The sequence below is a fragment of the Scyliorhinus torazame genome, chromosome 3, assembly GCF_047496885.1.
Source record: "Scyliorhinus torazame isolate Kashiwa2021f chromosome 3, sScyTor2.1, whole genome shotgun sequence".
Classification (NCBI taxonomy): domain Eukaryota; kingdom Metazoa; phylum Chordata; class Chondrichthyes; order Carcharhiniformes; family Scyliorhinidae; genus Scyliorhinus; species Scyliorhinus torazame.
In genome coordinates, this window is record NC_092709.1 from 329369739 (window position 1) to 329386993 (window position 17255).

The window sequence follows — 17255 nt, forward strand, 5'->3', positions numbered from 1 at the left end:
ACGGCCGCTGCCACTTCACCCCAGACAGCACTGGCTGCCCTGTGGCTCACCGTCCAGGATCCTCGGGAACAGTACATCCCTCCTGACCTTCACAGCATCCAGGAGCCTCCCTCGGTCTGCATTCCCGAATCTTGGGGCTGGTCGTCTTGGCTCTATGGCTAGGGGCCGAGTGGAGTGGCTGTGCAAGTGCTGTTTAAGTGCTTCTCAACCTTGTTAGCGGAGGGCTGGCGAGCGCAATCTCGACAAATCAGCTGATGAACCTTCATTTGTGGTGTAAAGCCCGTGGGATCATGTGATATTGCGTTTTGGGCCTTGCCGGGCCAAGCACGTTGGAGCACGCGGCACTTCTCGCTTGCCACCACACTTAGAAATCTCTCTGGAGAAATGCGCCCTGTGTGAGAGCTGAGTGAGAGAGCGGTGTGAGAGAGCTGTGTGTGAGAGCTGTGTGAGAGTGCTGAGTGAGAGAACTGAGTGAGAGAGCTGTGAGAGAGAGCAGTGTGAGAGAGCTGAGTGAGAGCTGAGTGAGAGAGCTGTGTGAGAGAGCTGTGTGAGAGAGCTGTGTGTGAGAGCTGAGTGAGAGAGCTGAGTGAGAGAGCTGTGAGAGAGAGCTGTGTGAGAGAGCTGTGTGAGAGAGCTGTGTGAGAGAGCTGTGTGTGAGAGCTGAGTGAGAGAGCTGAGTGAGAGAGCTGTGAGAGAGAGCTGAGTGAGAGAGCTGTGTGAGAGTGCTGTGTGAGAGAGCAGTGTGAGAGAGCTGTGTGAGAGAGCTGTGTGAGAGCTGAGTGAGAGAGCTGTGTGAGAGTGCTGTGTGAGAGAGCAGTGTGAGAGAGCTATGTGAGAGCTGAGTGAGAGCTGAGTGAGAGAGCAAAGTGAGAGAGCTGTGTGAGAGAGCTGTGTGAGAGAGCTGAGTGAGAGAGCAAAGTGAGAGAGCTGTGTGAGAGTGCTGAGTGAGAGCTGAGTGAGAGCTGAGTGAGAGAGCTGTGTGAGAGAGCTGTGTGTGAGAGTTGAGTGAGAGAGCTGTGTGAGAGAGCTGTGTGAGAGCTGAGTGAGAGAGCTGTGTGAGAGTGCTGAGTGAGAGAGCTGTGTGAGAGAGCTGAGTGAGAGAGCTGTGTGAGAGTGCTGAGTGAGAGCTGAGTGAGAGCTGAGTGAGAGAGCTGTGTGAGAGAGCTGAGTGAGAGAGCAAAGTGAGAGAGCTGTGTGAGAGTGCTGAGTGAGAGCTGAGTGAGAGCTGAGTGAGAGAGCTGTGTGAGAGAGCTGTGTGTGAGAGTTGAGTGAGAGAGCTGTGTGAGAGAGCTGTGTGAGAGCTGAGTGAGAGAGCTGTGTGAGAGTGCTGAGTGAGAGAGCTGTGTGAGAGAGCTGAGTGAGAGAGCTGTGTGAGAGTGCTGAGTGAGAGCTGAGTGAGAGCTGAGTGAGAGAGCTGTGTGTGAGAGCTGTGTGAGAGAGCTGTGTGAGAGCTGAGTGAGAGAGCTGTGTGAGAGAGCTGTGTGAGAGCTGTGTTAGAGAGCTGAGTGAGAGAGCTGTGTGAGAGAGCTGAGTGAGAGCTGAGTGAGAGAGCTGTGTGAGAGAGCTGTGTGAGAGAGCTGAGTGAGAGAGCTGAGTGAGAGAGCTGTGTGAGAGAGCTGTGTGTAGCGCACAATGACTTACGAGAGACGAGAAGTGATGAAGTCGATCCAGGCTTTATTAAGCGATGCTTGTCCCCAGCAGCTCAGCAACAGAATGAAGCTGTGGGGAGAAGCTCGGGTTCTTATACTTCGCTTTCAGTGCGGAGCCAGGAGTCAGCAGCCAACCAGGAACCAGGATCTGTCAGCCAATAGCATCTCGGCTTCACAGTCCTACATGACCCCCAATACATACCACCACATTCACCCCTTGTTAAAAATGAACCCGGCGGGGTGGTGGTTCACATGGTGGTAGGGGTTTACAAGGCTAGCCCTGGAAGGAAAATTTTGGCCAGTGTTACTACAGTTTTAGCCCTACACTGGGCTATGTACAAGTTTGTGAGAACTGTTGACAATATTCGTTAAAAAATTTTTTTTTTTGTTACAACAACATTCTTGGTGTCACGCGGATACCACGAGTCGAGCGGGCGGTCTGGTCTTCCTCGTTGATCGCCTCAGCCCCGGTGGTGGTGCAGGTGCTTGCTCCGGCGTTGTCGTCTCCAGGAGCGTTTCGGTGTTTGTTCCTGTTTTACTCCTGGGCGGGCACGGGAGGATGACCCATCCCCCCGGGAAGGGGGCGGTCGCGGGGTGCGCCGGTGGCAGGGAGGGGATGATCGGTGTCGGGGGTGTGTGTGTTGCCGGCGGGCGCCAGGTCCCGCAGGGAGACCGTGTCCTGTCGGCCGTCGGGGTACGCCCTAGGCGTACTGCGGGTGCGCGTGGAGAAGGTGAACCCTCTCGACCAACGGGTCCGATTTGTGCGCCCGCACATGTTTCCGGAGCAAGATGGGTCCTGGGGCCGCCAGCCAGGTCGACAGCGACGTTCCGGAGAAGGACTTCCTGGGAAAGACTAGGAGGCGCTCATGAGGCCTTTGGTTAGTGGTGGTTCACAGCAGCGACCGGATGGAGTGGAGAGCGTCCGGGAGGACCTCCTGCCACCAGGAAACTGGGAGATCCCTGGACCGTAGGGCCAGTAGGACGGTCTTCCAGACCGTGCCGTTCTCCCTCTCTACTTGCCCGTTCCCCCGGGGGTTGTAGCTGGTCGTCCTGCTCGAGGCTATGCCCTTGCTGAGCAGGAACTGGCGCAGCTCGTCACTCATGAAGGAGGACCCCCTGTCGCTATGGCTATACGCGGGGCAACCGAACAGTGTGAAGATGGTGCCAAGGGCTTTAATAACTGTGGCCGCTGTCATGTCGGGGCAGGGGATGGCGAAAGGGAAACGAGAGTACTCGTCCACCACGTTCAGGAAGTATGCGTTGCGGTCGGTGGAGGGGAGGGGCCCTTTGAAATCCAAACTGAGGCTTTCAAAGGGGCGGGAAGCCTTGATCAGGTGCGCTCTATCCGGCCTGAAAAAGTGCGGTTTGCACTCTGCGCAGATGTGGCAGTTCCTGGTGACTGTACGGACCTCCTCCACAGAGTAGGGGAGGTTGCGGGACTTTACGAAATGGTAGAATCGAGTGACCCCCGGGTGGCAGAGGTCCTCGTGGAGGGCTTGGAGGCGGTCTATTTGTGCGTTGGCACATGTGCCGTGGGATAGGGCATCGGACGGCTCGTTCAGCTTTCCGGGACGATACAAGATCTCATAGTTGAAGGTGGAGAGCTCGATCCTCCACCTTAAGATCTTGTCATTTTTTACTTTGCCCCGCTGTGCATTATCGAATATGAAGGCTACCGACCGTTGGTCGGTGAGGAGAGTGAATCTCCTGCCAGCCAGGTAATGCCTTCAATGTCGCACAGCTTCCACTATGGCTTGGGCTTCCTTTTCCACTGAGGAGTGGCGGATTTCTGAGGCGTGGAGGGTCTGGGAGAAAAAGGCCACGGGTCTGCCCGTTTGGTTAAGGGTGGCCGCCGGAGCTACGTCGGATGCGTCGCTCTCGACCTGGAAGGGGAGGGACTCGTCGATGGCACGCATCGTGGCCTTTGCGATATCCGCTTTGATGCGGCTGAAGACCTGGCGAGCTTCTGTCGACAGGGGGAAGGTAGTGGACTGTATTAGCGGGCGGGCCTTGTCTGCATACTGGGGGACCCACTGGGCGTAATATGAAAAGAAACCCAGGCAACGTTTCAGGGCTTTGGAGCAGTGGGGGAGGGGGAATTCCATAAGGGGGCGCATGTGTTCGGGGTCGGGGCCTATTATTCCATTGCGCACTACGTATCCCAGGATGGCCAACCGGTTTGTGCTAAAAACGCATTTTTCCTCGTTATATGTGAGGTTCAGGGCGTTTGCGGTCTGGAGGAACTTTTGGAGGTTGGCGTTGTGGTCCTGCTCGTGGCCGCAGATGGTTACGTTGTCGAGATACGGGAACGTGGCTTGCAACCCGTGCTGGTCAACCATTCGGTCCATCTCCCGTTGGAAGACCGAGACCCTGTTTGTGATGCCAAATGGGACCCTTAGGAAGTGGTATAGATGCCCGCCTGCCTCGAAGGCGGTGTACTTGTGGTCACCTGGGCGGATGGGGAGCTGGTGGTAGGCGGACTTGAGGTCAACGGTGGAGAAGACTTTATATTGGGCAATCCGATTGACCATGTCGGATATGCGGGGGAGAGGGTACGCATCTAGCTGCGTGTACCTGTTGATGGTCTGACTATAGTCTATGACCATCCTTTGCTTCTCCCCGGTCTTTACTACTACCACCTGGGCTCTCCAGGGACTATTGCTGGCCTGGATTATGCCTTCCTTCAGCAACCGCTGGACTTCAGACCGAATAAATATCCGGTCCTGGGCGCTGTACCGTCTGCTCCTAGTGACGATGTGTTTGCAATCCGGGGTGAGGTTTGCAAACAAGGACGGCGGTTCAACCTTGAGAGTTGCGAGGCCGCAGATAGTGAGTGTGGGTATTGGGCCGCCGAATTGGAATGTTAGGCTCTGCAGGTTACACTGGAAATCTAATCCCAGTAATGTGGGCGCGCAGAGTTGGGGAAGGACGTAGAGCCTGTAGTTCTTAAACTCCCTCCCTTGCACCGTTAGGTTCGCGATGCAGAACCCTTTGATCTCTACGGAGTGGGATCCTGCAGCTAGGGAAATCTTTTGCGTGCTTGGATGGATGGTCAGAAAACAGCGTCTTACCGTGTCTGGGTGAATAAAACTTTTAGTGCTCCCGGAGTCGATCTGGCATGGCGTCTCGTATCCGTTGACCAGCACCGTTGTTGTCGTCGTCTGGAGCGTCCGGGGCCACGATTGATCCAGTGTCACCGAAGCCAGTCGTGGTAGTAGTGTCGCGGCGTCTTCTTCGGACCCCGTGGAGCCGTCGATGCTGGGGTCCTTTGTTGTCAACCAAGATGGTGGCGTCCATGAATCGTACGCGGCCGGGGGTGGACATAATGGCCGCCCCCATGGATTGCACTTGGCCGGGGGTGGACAAAATTGCCGCCCCCATGAATCGCACGTGGCTGGGGGGTCACAAGATGGCGGCGTCCATCCTTCCCTCGTGGTGCCCGGGACCCAAAATGGTGGCGCCCGCGGGTCGCACATGGGGCGCTGGGGGGGGTGGTTGGGGAGCGTTTGGGATGTGCTGGGCTCGTTCTTCTCTGGAGATTGCGGCAACCCCCCGGGACCGGCACACTGCCGCGTAATGGCCCTTCTTGCCGCAGCTTTTACAAATAGCAGCGTGGGCCGGGCAGCGCTGCCGGGGGTGTTTTGCTTGCCCACAGAAATAGCAGCGGGCCCCCCAGGGATGGACTGGCGCTTTAACCGCGCACACTTGCGAGGGGGGGGGATTTCGTCGCGACGGGGGTCCACGGAGCCCAAGGGGCTGCCGCGCAGTCGGGGCCATAGGCGCGGGCGTTTTGCGAGGCCACATCTAGGGAAGCTGCAAGGGCCCATGCCTCTGAGAGTCCTAGCGACTCTCTTTCTAAAAGTCTTTGGCGGATTTGTGGAGAGTTCATACCTGCCACAAATGCATCGCGAATTAGCAGGTCCGTGTGTTCGATCGCGTTCACCGGCAGGCAGCTGCAGCCCCGTCCCAAAATTAGCAGCGCGGCGTAGAAATCCTCTAGCGATTCTCCAGGACTTTGCCGTCTCTTCGCAAGTTGGTGGCGTGCATAGACCTGGTTAACGGGCCGAACGTAGATGCTCTTCAGCAATGGGAGCGCCGTTGGGAAATCCTCTGCGTCTTCCATGAGAGGGTAAATTTCCGGGCTTACCCTCGAATGCAGGACCTGCATTTTCTGGTCGTCTGTGATCCGGCCGGGGGCCGTTCGGAGGTAGCCTTCAAAGCATACTTGCCAGTGTTTGAATACTGCTGCCGAGTTCGCTGCGTGGGGGCTGATCCGCAGGCATTCCGGGGCGATCCGGAGCTCCATTGTCTTTTAAGCTCGCTTAATAAATTGTAGCGCACAATGACTTACGAGAGACGAGAAGTGATGAAGTCGATCCAGGCTTTATTAAGCGATGCTTGCCCCCAGCAGATCAGCAACAGATTGAAGCTGCGGGGAGAAGCTCGGGTTCTTATACTCCGCCTTCAGGGCGGAGCCAGGAGTCGGCAGCCAACCAGGACCCGGGATCTGTCAGCATCTCGGCTTCACAGTCCCACATGACCCCCAATACATACCACCACATTGTGTGTTAGAGCTGAGTGAAGGAGCTGGTGGGAGAGCTGTGTTAGAGAGTTGTGTGCGAGAGCTGTGTGAGAGCTGTGTGAGAGAGCTGAGAGAGAGCAGAGTGAGAGAGCTGTGTTAGAGCGTTGTGTGTGAGAGCTGTGTGAGAGAGCTGTGTGAGAGAGCTGTATTAGAGAGCTGTGTGAGAGCTGTGTTAGAGAGCTGTGTGAGAGAGCTGTGTGAGAGCTGAGTGAGAGAGTTGTGTGAGAGAGCTGAGTGAGAGAGCTGTGTTCGAGAGCTGTGTTAGAGAGCTGTGTGTGAGAGCTGAGTGAGAGAGCTGTGTGAGGGCTGAGTGAGAGAGCTGTGTTCGAGAGCTGTGTTAGAGAGCTGTGTGTGAGAGCTGAGTGAGAGAGCTGTGTGAGGGCTGAGTGAGAGAGCTGTGTGAGAGAGCTGTGTGAGAGAGCTGAGTGAGAGAGCTGTGTGAGAGCTGTGTTAGAGAGCTGTGTGTGAGAGCTGAGTGAGAGAGCTGTGTGGGAGCTGTGTGAGAGAGCTGTGTGAGAGAGATGTGTGTGAGAGCTGAGTGAGAGAGCTGTGTGAGAGAGCTGTGTGTGAGAGCTGAGTGAGAGAGCTGTGTGAGAAATCCGTGTGAGAGCTGAGTGAGAGAGCTGTGAGAAAGTTGTGTGAGAGAGCTGTGTGAGAGTGAGCGCGAGAGCTGTGTGAGAGAGCTGTGTGAGAGAGCTGTGTGAGAGCAGAATGAGAGAGCTGTGTGAGAAATCTGTGTGAGAGAGCTGTGTAAGAGAGCTGTCTGAGAAATCTGTGTGAGAGAGCTGTGTGAGAGAGCTGTGTGAGAAATCTGTCTGAGAGCTGAGTGAGAGAGCTGTGAGAAAGATGTGTGAGAGAGCTGTGTGAGAGCTGAGCGCGAGAGCTGTGTGAGAGAGCTGTGTGAGAGCTGAGTGAGAGCTGAGTGAGAGAGATGTGTGAGAGAGCTGTGTGAGAGCTGAGTGAGAGAGCTGTGTGAGAGAGCTGTGTGAGAGCTGAGAGAGAGAGCTGTGTGAGAGAGCTGTGTGAGAGCTGAGTGAGAGAGCTGTGTGAGAGAGCTGTGAGAGAGCTGTGTGAGAGAGCTGTGTGAGAGATGAGTGAGAAAGCTGTGTGAGAGAGCTGTGTGAGAGCTGTGTGAGAGAGCTGTGAGAGAGCTGTGTGAGAGAGCTGTGTGAGAGAGCTGTGTGAGAGCTGAGTGAGAGAGCTGTGTGAGAGAGCTGTGTGAGAGTTGTGTGTGAGAGCTGAGTGAGAGAGCTGTGTTAGAGAGCTGTGTGTGAGAGCTGTGTAAGAGAGCTGAGTAAGAGAGCTGTGTGAGAGAGCTGTGTGGGAAAGCTGAGTGAGAGAGCTGTGTGAGAGAGCTGAGTGAGAGAGCTGAGTGAGAGATGTGAGAGAGAGCTGTGTGAGAGAGCAGTGTGAGAGAGCTGAGTGAGAGAGCTGTGTGTGAGAGCTGAGTGAGAGAGCTGTGTGAGAGAGCTGTGTGTGAGAGCTGAGTGAGAGAGCTGTGTGGGAGCTGTGTGAGAGAGAGCTGTGTGAGAGAGCTGTGTGTGAGAGCTGAGTGAGAGAGCTGTGTGAGAGAGCTGTGTGTGAGAGCTGAGTGAGAGAGCTGTGTGAGAAATCCGTGTGAGAGCTGAGTGAGAGAGCTGTGAGAAAGATGTGTGAGCGAGCTGTGTGAGAGTGAGCGCGAGAGCTGTGTGAGAGAGCTGTGTGAGAGAGCTGTGTGAGAGCTGAGTGAGAGAGCTGTGTGAGAAATCTGTGTGAGAGAGCTGTGTGAGAGAGCTGTCTGAGAAATCTGTGTGAGAGAGCTGTGTGAGAGAGCTGTGTGAGAAATCTGTGTGAGAGCTGAGTGAGAGAGCTGTGAGAAAGATGTGTGAGAGACCTGTGTGAGAGCTGAGCGCGAGAGCTGTGTGAGAGAGCTGTGTGAGAGCTGAGTGAGAGCTGAGTGAGAGAGATGTGTGAGAGAGCTGAGTGAGAGAGCTGAGTGAGAGAGCTGTGTGAGAGAGCTGTGTGAGAGCTGAGAGAGAGAGCTGTGTGAGAGAGCTGTGTGAGAGCTGAGTGAGAGAGCTGTGTGAGAGAGCTGTGAGAGAGCTGTGTGAGAGAGCTGTGTCAGAGATGAGTGAGAGAGCTGTGTGAGAGCTGAGCGCGAGAGCTGTGTGAGAGAGCTGTGTGAGAGCTGAGTGAGAGCTGAGTGAGAGAGATGTGTGAGAGAGCTGTGTGAGAGCTGAGTGAGAGAGCTGTGTGAGAGAGCTGTGTGAGAGCTGAGAGAGAGAGCTGTGTGAGAGAGCTGTGTGAGAGCTGAGTGAGAGAGCTGTGTGAGAGAGCTGTGAGAGAGCTGTGTGAGAGAGCTGTGTTAGAGATGAGTGAGAAAGCTGTGTGAGAGAGCTGTGTGAGAGAGCTGTGTGAGAGCTGAGTGAGAGAGCTGTGTGAGAGAGCTGTGTGAGAGAGCTGTGTGAGAGAGCTGTGTGAGAGCTGAGTGAGAGAGCTGTGTGAGAGAGCTGTGTGAGAGTTGTGTGTGAGAGCTGAGTGAGAGAGCTGTGTTAGAGAGCTGTGTGAGAGCTGAGTGAGAGAGATGTGTGGGAGAGCTGTGTTAGAGAGCTGCGTTAGAGAGCTGAGTGAGAGAGCTGTGTTAGAGAGCTGTGTGTGAGAGTTGTGTAAGAGAGCTGAGTAAGAGAGCTGTGTGAGAGAGCTGTGTGGGAAAGCTGAGTGAGAGAGCTTTGTGTGAGAAAGCTGGGTGAGAGAGCTGAGTGAGAGAGCTGTGTGAGAGCTGTGTTAGAGAGCTGTGTGTGAGAGCTGAGTGAGAGAGCTGTGTGAGAGGGCTGTGTGTGAGATCTGAGTGAGAGAGCTGTGTGGGAGCTGTGTGAGAGCTGTGTGAGAGAGCTGTGTGTGAGAGCTGAGTGAGAGAGCTGTGTGAGAGGGCTGTGTGTGAGATCTGAGTGAGAGAGCTGTGTGGGAGATGTGTGAGAGCTGTGTGAGAGAGCTGTGTGTGAGAGCTGAGTGAGAGAGCTGTGTGAGAAATCCGTGTGAGAGCTGTGTGAGAGAGCTGTGAGAAAGATGTGTGAGAGTGCTGTGTGAGAGTGAGCGCGAGAGCTGTGTGAGAGAGCTGTGTGAGAGAGCTGTGTGAGAGAGCTGTCTGAGAAATCTGTGTGAGAGAGCTGTGTGAGAGAGCTGTGTGAGAAATCTGTGTGAGAGCTGAGTGAGAGAGCTGTGAGAATGATGTGTGAGAGTGCTGTGTGAGAGCTGAGCGCGAGAGCTGTGTGAGAGAGCTGTGTGAGAGCTGAGTGAGAGAGCTGTGTGAGAGAGCTGTGTGAGAGCTGAGAGAGAGAGCTGTGTGAGAGAGCTGTGTGAGAGCTGAGTGAGAGAGCTGTGTGAGAGAGCTGTGTGAGAGCTGAGTGAGAGCTGAGTGAGAGAGATGTGTGAGAGAGCTGTGTGAGAGCTGAGTGAGAGAGCTGTGTGAGAGAGCTGTGTGAGAGCTGAGAGAGAGAGCTGTGTGAGAGAGCTGTGTGAGAGCTGAGTGAGAGAGCTGTGTGAGAGAGCTGTGAGAGAGCTGTGTAAGAGAGCTGTGTGAGAGATGAGTGAGAGAGCTGTGTGAGAGAGCTGTGTGAGAGAGCTGTGTGAGAGAGCTGTGTGAGAGAGTTGTGTGAGAGCTGAGTGAGAGAGCTGTGTGAGAGAGCTGTGAGAGAGCAGTGTGAGAGAGCTGTGTGAGAGAGCTGTGTGAGAGCTGAGTGAGAGAGCTGTGTGAGAGAGCTGTGTTAGAGAGCTGTGTTAGGGAGCTGAGTGAGAGAGCTGTGTTAGAGAGCTGAGTGTGAGAGCTGTGTAAGAGAGATTTGTAAGAGAGCTGTGTGAGAGAGCTGTGTGGGAAAGCTGAGTGAGAGAGCTGTGTGAGAGAGCTGAGTGAGAGAGCTGAGTGAGAGCTGTGATAGAGAGCTGTGTGAGAGAGCTGTGTGTGAGAGCTGAGTGAGAGAGCTGTGTGGGAGCTGTGTGAGAGAGCTGTGTGAGAGAGCTGTGTGTGAGAGCTGAGTGAGAGAGCTGTGTGAGAGAGCTGTGTGTGAGAGCTGAGTGAGAGAGGTGTGTGAGAAATCCGTGTGAGAGCTGAGTGAGAGAGCTGTGAGAAAGATGTGTGAGCGAGCTGTGTGAGAGTGAGCGCGAGAGCTGTGTGAGAGAGCTGTGTGAGAGAGCTGTGTGAGAGCTGAGTGAGAGAGCTGTGTGAGAAATCTGTGTGAGAGAGCTGTGTGAGAGAGCTGTCTGAGAAATCTGTGTGAGAGAGCTGTGTGAGAGAGCTGTGTGAGAAATCTGTGTGAGAGCTGAGTGAGAGAGCTGTGAGAAAGATGTGTGAGAGAGCTGTGTGAGAGCTGAGCGCGAGAGCTGTGTGAGAGAGCTGTGTGAGAGCTGAGTGAGAGCTGAGTGAGAGAGATGTGTGAGAGAGCTGAGTGAGAGAGCTGAGTGAGAGAGCTGTGTGAGAGAGCTGTGTGAGAGCTGAGAGAGAGAGAGCTGTGTGAGAGAGCTGTGTGAGAGCTGAGTGAGAGAGCTGTGTGAGAGAGCTGTGAGAGAGCTGTGTGAGAGAGCTGTGTGAGAGATGAGTGAGAGAGCTGTGTGAGAGCTGAGCGCGAGAGCTGTGTGAGAGAGCTGTGTGAGAGCTGAGTGAGAGCTGAGTGAGAGAGATGTGTGAGAGAGCTGTGTGAGAGCTGAGTGAGAGAGCTGTGTGAGAGAGCTGTGTGAGAGCTGAGAGAGAGAGCTGTGTGAGAGAGCTGAGTGAGAGAGCTGTGTGAGAGAGCTGTGTGAGAGAGCTGTGTGAGAGAGCTGTGTGAGAGATGAGTGAGAAAGCTGTGTGAGAGAGCTGTGTGAGAGAGCTGTGTGAGAGCTGTGTGAGAGAGCTGTGAGAGCTGTGTGAGAGAGCTGTGTGAGAGAGCTGTGTGATAGCTGAGTGAGAGAGCTGTGTGAGAGAGCTGTGTGAGAGTTGTGTGTGAGAGCTGAGTGAGAGAGCTGTGTTAGAGAGCTGTGTGAGAGCTGATTGAGAGAGCTGTGTGGGAGAGCTGTGTTAGAGAGCTGTGTTAGGGAGCTGAGTGAGAGAGCTGTGTTAGAGAGCTGTGTGTGAGAGCTGTGTAAGAGAGATTAGTAAGAGAGCTGTGTGAGAGAGCTGTGTGAGAGAGCTGTGTGTGAGAGCTGAGTGAGAGAGCTGTGTGAGAGAGCTGAGTGAGAGAGCTGAGTGAGAGCTGTGAGAGAGAGCTGTGTGAGAGATGAGTGAGAAAGCTGTGTGAGAGAGCTGTGTGAGAGAGCTGTGTGAGAGCTGAGTGAGAGAGCTGTGTGAGAGAGCTGAGTGAGAGAGCTGTGTGAGAGAGCTGTGTGAGAGTTGTGTGTGAGAGCTGAGTGAGAGAGCTGTGTTAGAGAGCTGTGTGAGAGCTGAGTGAGAGAGATGTGTGGGAGAGCTGTGTTAGAGAGCTGCGTTAGAGAGCTGAGTGAGAGAGCTGTGTTAGAGAGCTGTGTGTGAGAGTTGTGTAAGAGAGCTGAGTAAGAGAGCTGTGTGAGAGAGCTGTGTGGGAAAGCTGAGTGAGAGAGCTTTGTGTGAGAAAGCTGGGTGAGAGAGCTGAGTGAGAGCTGTGAGAGAGAGCTGTGTGAGAGAGCTGTGTGAGAGAGCTGAGTGAGAGAGCTGTGTGAGAGCTGTGTTAGAGAGCTGTGTGTGAGAGCTGAGTGAGAGAGCTGTGTGAGAGGGCTGTATGTGAGATCTGAGTGAGTGCTGTGTGGGAGCTGTGTGAGAGCTGTGTGAGAGAGCTGTGTGTGAGAGCTGAGTGAGAGAGCTGTGTGAGAAATCCGTGTGAGAGCTGTGTGAGAGAGCTGTGAGAAAGATGTGTGAGAGTGCTGTGTGAGAGCTGAGAGAGAGAGCTGTGTGAGAGAGCTGTGTGAGAGCTGAGTGAGAGAGCTGTGTGAGAGAGCTGTGTGAGAGCTGAGTGAGAGAGCTGTGTGAGAGAGCTGTGTGAGAGCTGAGAGAGAGAGCTGTGTGAGAGAGCTGTGTGAGAGCTGAGTGAGAGAGCTGTGTGAGAGAGCTGTGAGAGAGCTGTGTAAGAGAGCTGTGTGAGAGATGAGTCAGAGAGCTGTGTGAGAGAGCTGTGTGAGAGAGCTGTGTGAGAGAGCTGTGTGAGAGAGTTGTGTGAGAGCTGAGTGAGAGAGCTGTGTGAGAGAGCTGTGAGAGAGCAGTGTGAGAGAGCTGTGTGAGAGAGCTGTGTGAGAGCTGAGTGAGAGAGCTGTGTGAGAGAGCTGTGTTAGAGAGCTGTGTTAGGGAGCTGAGTGAGAGAGCTGTGTTAGAGAGCTGAGTGTGAGAGCTGTGTAAGAGAGATTAGTAAGAGAGCTGTGTGAGAGAGCTGTGTGGGAAAGCTGAGTGAGAGAGCTGTGTGAGAGAGCTGAGTGAGAGCTGTGAGAGAGAGCTGTGTGAGAGAGCTGTGTGTGAGATCTGAGTGAGAGAGCTGTGTGGGAGCTGTGTGAGGGAGCTGTCTGAGAAATCTGTGTGAGAGAGCTGTGTGAGAGAGCTGTGTGAGAAATCTGTGTGAGAGCTGAGTGAGAGAGCTGTGTGAGAAATCTGTGTGAGAGAGCTGTGTGAGAGCTGAGCGCGAGAGCTGTGTGAGAGAGCTGTGTGAGAGCTGAGTGAGAGCTGAGTGAGAGAGATGTGTGAGAGAGCTGAGTGAGAGAGCTGAGTGAGAGAGCTGTGTGAGAGAGCTGTGTGAGAGCTGAGAGAGAGAGAGCTGTGTGAGAGAGCTGTGTGAGAGCTGTGTGAGAGAGCTGTGAGAGAGCTGTGTGAGAGAGCTGTGTGAGAGATGAGTGAGAGAGCTGTGTGAGAGCTGAGCGCGAGAACTGTGTGAGAGAGCTGTGTGAGAGCTGAGTGAGAGCTGAGTGAGAGAGATGTGTGAGAGAGCTGTGTGAGAGCTGAGTGAGAGAGCTGTGTGAGAGAGATGTGTGAGAGCTGAGAGAGAGAGCTGTGTGAGAGAGCTGAGTGAGAGAGCTGTGTGAGAGAGCTGTGAGAGAGCTGTGTGAGAGAGCTGTGTGAGAGATGAGTGAGAAAGCTGTGTGAGAGAGCTGTGTGAGAGAGCTGTGTGAGAGCTGTGTGAGAGAGCTGTGAGAGCTGTGTGAGAGAGCTGTGTGAGAGAGCTGTGTGATAGCTGAGTGAGAGAGCTGTGTGAGAGAGCTGTGTGAGAGTTGTGTGTGAGAGCTGAGTGAGAGAGCTGTGTTAGAGAGCTGTGTGAGAGCTGATTGAGAGAGCTGTGTGGGAGAGCTGTGTTAGAGAGCTGTGTTAGGGAGCTGAGTGAGAGAGCTGTGTTAGAGAGCTGTGTGTGAGAGCTGTGTAAGAGAGATTAGTAAGAGAGCTGTGTGAGAGAGCTGTGTGAGAGAGCTGTGTGTGAGAGCTGAGTGAGAGAGCTGTGTGAGAGAGCTGAGTGAGAGAGCTGAGTGAGAGCTGTGAGAGAGAGCTGTGTGAGAGAGCTGTGTATGAGCTGAGTGAGAGAGCTGTGTGGGAGCTGTGTGAGAGAGCTGTGTGAGAGAGCTGTGTGTGAGAGCTGAGTGAGAGAGGTGTGTGAGAGAGCTGTGTGTGAGAGCTGAGTGAGAGAGCTGTGTGAGAAATCCGTGTGAGAGCTGAGTGAGAGAGCTGTGAGAAAGATGTGTGAGCGAGCTGTGTGAGAGTGAGCGCGAGAGCTGTGTGAGAGAGCTGTGTGAGAGAGCTGTGTGAGAGAGATGTGTGAGAGCTGAGTGAGAGAGCTGTGTGAGAAATCTGTGTGAGAGAGCTGTGTGAGAGAGCTGTCTGAGAAATCTGTGTGAGAGAGCTGTGTGAGAGAGCTGTGTGAGAAACCTGTGTGAGAGCTGAGTGAGAGAGCTGTGAGAAAGATGTGTGAGAGAGCTGTGTGAGAGCTGAGCGCGAGAGCTGTGTGAGAGAGCTGTGTGAGAGCTGAGTGAGAGCTGAGTGAGATAGATGTGTGAGAGAGCTGAGTGAGAGAGCTGAGTGAGAGAGTTGTGTGAGAGAGCTGTGTGAGAGCTGAGAGAGAGAGCTGTGTGAGAGAGCTGTGTGAGAGCTGAGTGAGAGAGCTGTGTGAGAGAGCTGTGTGAGAGAGCTGTGTGAGAGATGAGTGAGAGAGCTGTGTGAGAGCTGAGCGCGAGAGCTGTGTGAGAGAGCTGTGTGAGAGCTGAGTGAGAGCTGAGTGAGAGAGATGTGTGAGAGAGCTGTGTGAGAGCTGAGAGAGAGAGCTGTGTGAGAGAGCTGTGTGAGAGCTGAGTGAGAGAGCTGTGTGAGAGAGCTGTGAGAGAGCTGTGTGAGAGAGCTGTGTGAGAGATGAGTGAGAAAGCTGTGTGAGAGAGCTGTGTGAGAGAGCTGCGTGAGAGCTGAGTGAGAGAGCTGTGTGAGAGAGCTGTGTGAGAGAGCTGTTTGAGAGCTGTCTGAGAAATCTGTGTGAGAGCTGAGTGAGAGAGCTGTGAGAAAGATGTGTGAGAGAGCTGTGTGAGAGCTGAGCGCGAGAGCTGTGTGAGAGAGCTGTGTGAGAGCTGAGTGAGAGCTGAGTGAGAGAGATGTGTGAGAGAGCTGTGTGAGAGCTGAGTGAGAGAGCTGTGTGAGAGAGCTGTGTGTGAGCTGAGAGAGTGAGATGTGTGAGAGAGCTGTGTGAGAGCTGAGTGAGAGAGCTGTATGAGAGATGAGTGAGAGAGCTGTGTGAGAGAGCTGTGTGAGAGCTGAGTGAGAGAGCTGTGTGAGAGAGCTGTGTGAGAGAGTTGTGTGAGAGCTGAGTGAGAGAGCTGTGTGAGAGAGCTGTGAGAGAGCTGTGTGAGAGAGCTGTGTGAGAGAGCTGTGTGAGGGCTGAGTGAGAGAGCTGTGTGAGAGAGCTGTGTGAGAGTTGTGTGTGAGAGCTGTGTGAGAGAGCTGTGTTAGAGAGCTGTGTGAGAGCTGAGTGAGAGAGATGTGTGGGAGAGCTGTGTTAGAGAGCTGTGTTAGAGAGCTGAGTGAGAGAGCTGTGTTAGAGAGCTGTGTGTGAGAGTTGTGTAAGAGAGCTGAGTAAGAGAGCTGTGTGAGAGAGCTGTGTGGGAAAGCTGAGTGAGAGAGCTGTGTGAGAGAGCTGAGTGAGAGAGCTGAGTGAGAGATGTGAGAGAGAGATGTGTGAGAGAGCTGAGTGAGAGAGCTGTGTGAGAGCTGTGTTAGAGAGCTGTGTGTGAGAGCTGAGTGAGAGAGCTGCGTGAGAGAGCTGAGTGAGAGAGCTGTGTGTGAGAGCTGAGTGAGAGAGCTGTGTGAGAGAGCTGTGTGTGAGATCTGAGTGAATGAGCTGTGTGGGAGCTGTGTGAGAGAGCTGTGTGAGAGAGCTGTGTGTGAGAGCTGAGTGAGAGAGCTGTGTGAGAGAGCTGTGTGTGAGAGCTGAGTGAGAGAGCTGTGTGAGAAATCCGTGTGAGAGCTGAGTGAGAGAGCTGTGAGAAAGATGTGTGAGAGAGCTGTGTGAGAGTGAGCGCGAGAGCTGTGTGAGAGAGTTGTGTGAGAGAGCTGTGTGAGAGCTGAGTGAGAGAGCTGTGCGAGAAATCTGTGTGAGAGAGCTGTGTGAGAGAGCTGTCTGAGAAATCTGTGTGAGAGAGCTGTGTGAGAGAGCTGTTTGAGAAATCTGTGTGAGAGCTGAGTGAGAGAGCTGTGAGAAAGATGTGTGAGAGAGCTGTGTGAGAGCTGAGCGCAAGAGCTGTGTGAGAGAGCTGTGTGAGAGCTGAGTGAGAGCTGGGTGAGAGAGTGGTGTGAGAGAGCTGTGTGAGAGCTGAGTGAGAGAGCTGTGTGAGAGAGCTGTGTGAGAGCTGAGAGAGAGAGCTGTGTGAGAGAGCTGTGTGAGAGCTGAGTGAGAGAGCTGTGTGAGAGAGCTGTGAGAGAGCTGTGTGAGAGAGCTGTGTGAGAGATGAGTGAGAGAGCTGTGTGAGAGAGCTGTGTGAGAGAGCAGTGTGAGAGCTGAGTGAGAGAGCTGTGTGATAGAGCTGTGTGAGAGAGTTGTGTGAGAGCTGAGTGAGAGAGCTGTGTGAGAGAGCTGTGTGAGAGAGCTGTGTGAGAGAGCTGTGTGAGAGCTGAGTGAGAGAGCTGTGTGAGAGAGCTGTGTGAGAGTTGTGTGTGAGAGCTGAGTGAGAGAGCTGTGTTAGAGAGCTGTGTGAGAGCTGAGTGAGAGAGCTGTGTGGGAGAGCTGTGTTAGAGAGCTGTGTTAGAGAGCTGAGTGAGAGAGATGTGTTAGAGAGCTGTGTGTTAGAGCTGTGTAAGAGAGCTGAGTAAGAGAGCTGTGTGAGAGAGCTGTGTGGGAAAGCTGAGTGAGAGAGCTGTGTGAGAGAGCTGAGTGAGAGAGCTGAGTGAGAGCTGTGAGAGAGAGCTGTGTGAGAGAGCTGTGTGAGAGCTGAGTGAGAGAGCTGTGTGAGAGAGCTGTGTGAGAGCTGAGAGAGAGAGCTGTGTGAGAGAGCTGTGTGAGAGCTGAGTGAGAGAGCTGTGTGAGAGAGCTGTGTGAGAGAGCTGTGTGAGAGATGAGTGAGAGAGCTGTGTGAGAGAGCTGTGTGAGAGAGCTGTGTGACAGCTGAGTGAGAGAGCTGTGTGAGAGAGCTGTGTGAGAGAGCTGTGTGAGAGCTGAGTGAGAGAGTTGTTTGAGAGAGCTGTGTGAGAGAGCTGTGTGAGAGCTGTGTGTGAGAGCTGAGTGAGAGAGCGGTGTGGGAGAGCTGTGTTAGAGAGCTGTGTGAGAGAGCTGTGTGAGAGCTGAGTGAGAGAGCTGAGTGAGAGAGCTGTGTGGGAGAGCTGAGTGAGAGAGCTGTGTGAGAGAGCTGAGTGGGAGAGCTGTGTTAGAGAGCTGTGTTAGAGAGCTGAGTGAGAGAGCTATGTGAGAGAGCTGTGTGAGAGAGATGTGTGTGAGTGCGGTGTGTGAGAGCTGAGTGAGAGAGCTGAGTAAGAGAGCTGTGTGGGAGAGCTGTGTGAGAAAGCTGCGTGAAATGAAAATGAAAATTGCTTATTGTCACAAGTGGGCTTCAAATGAAGTTACTGTGAAAAGCCCCTAGTCGCCACATTCCAGCGC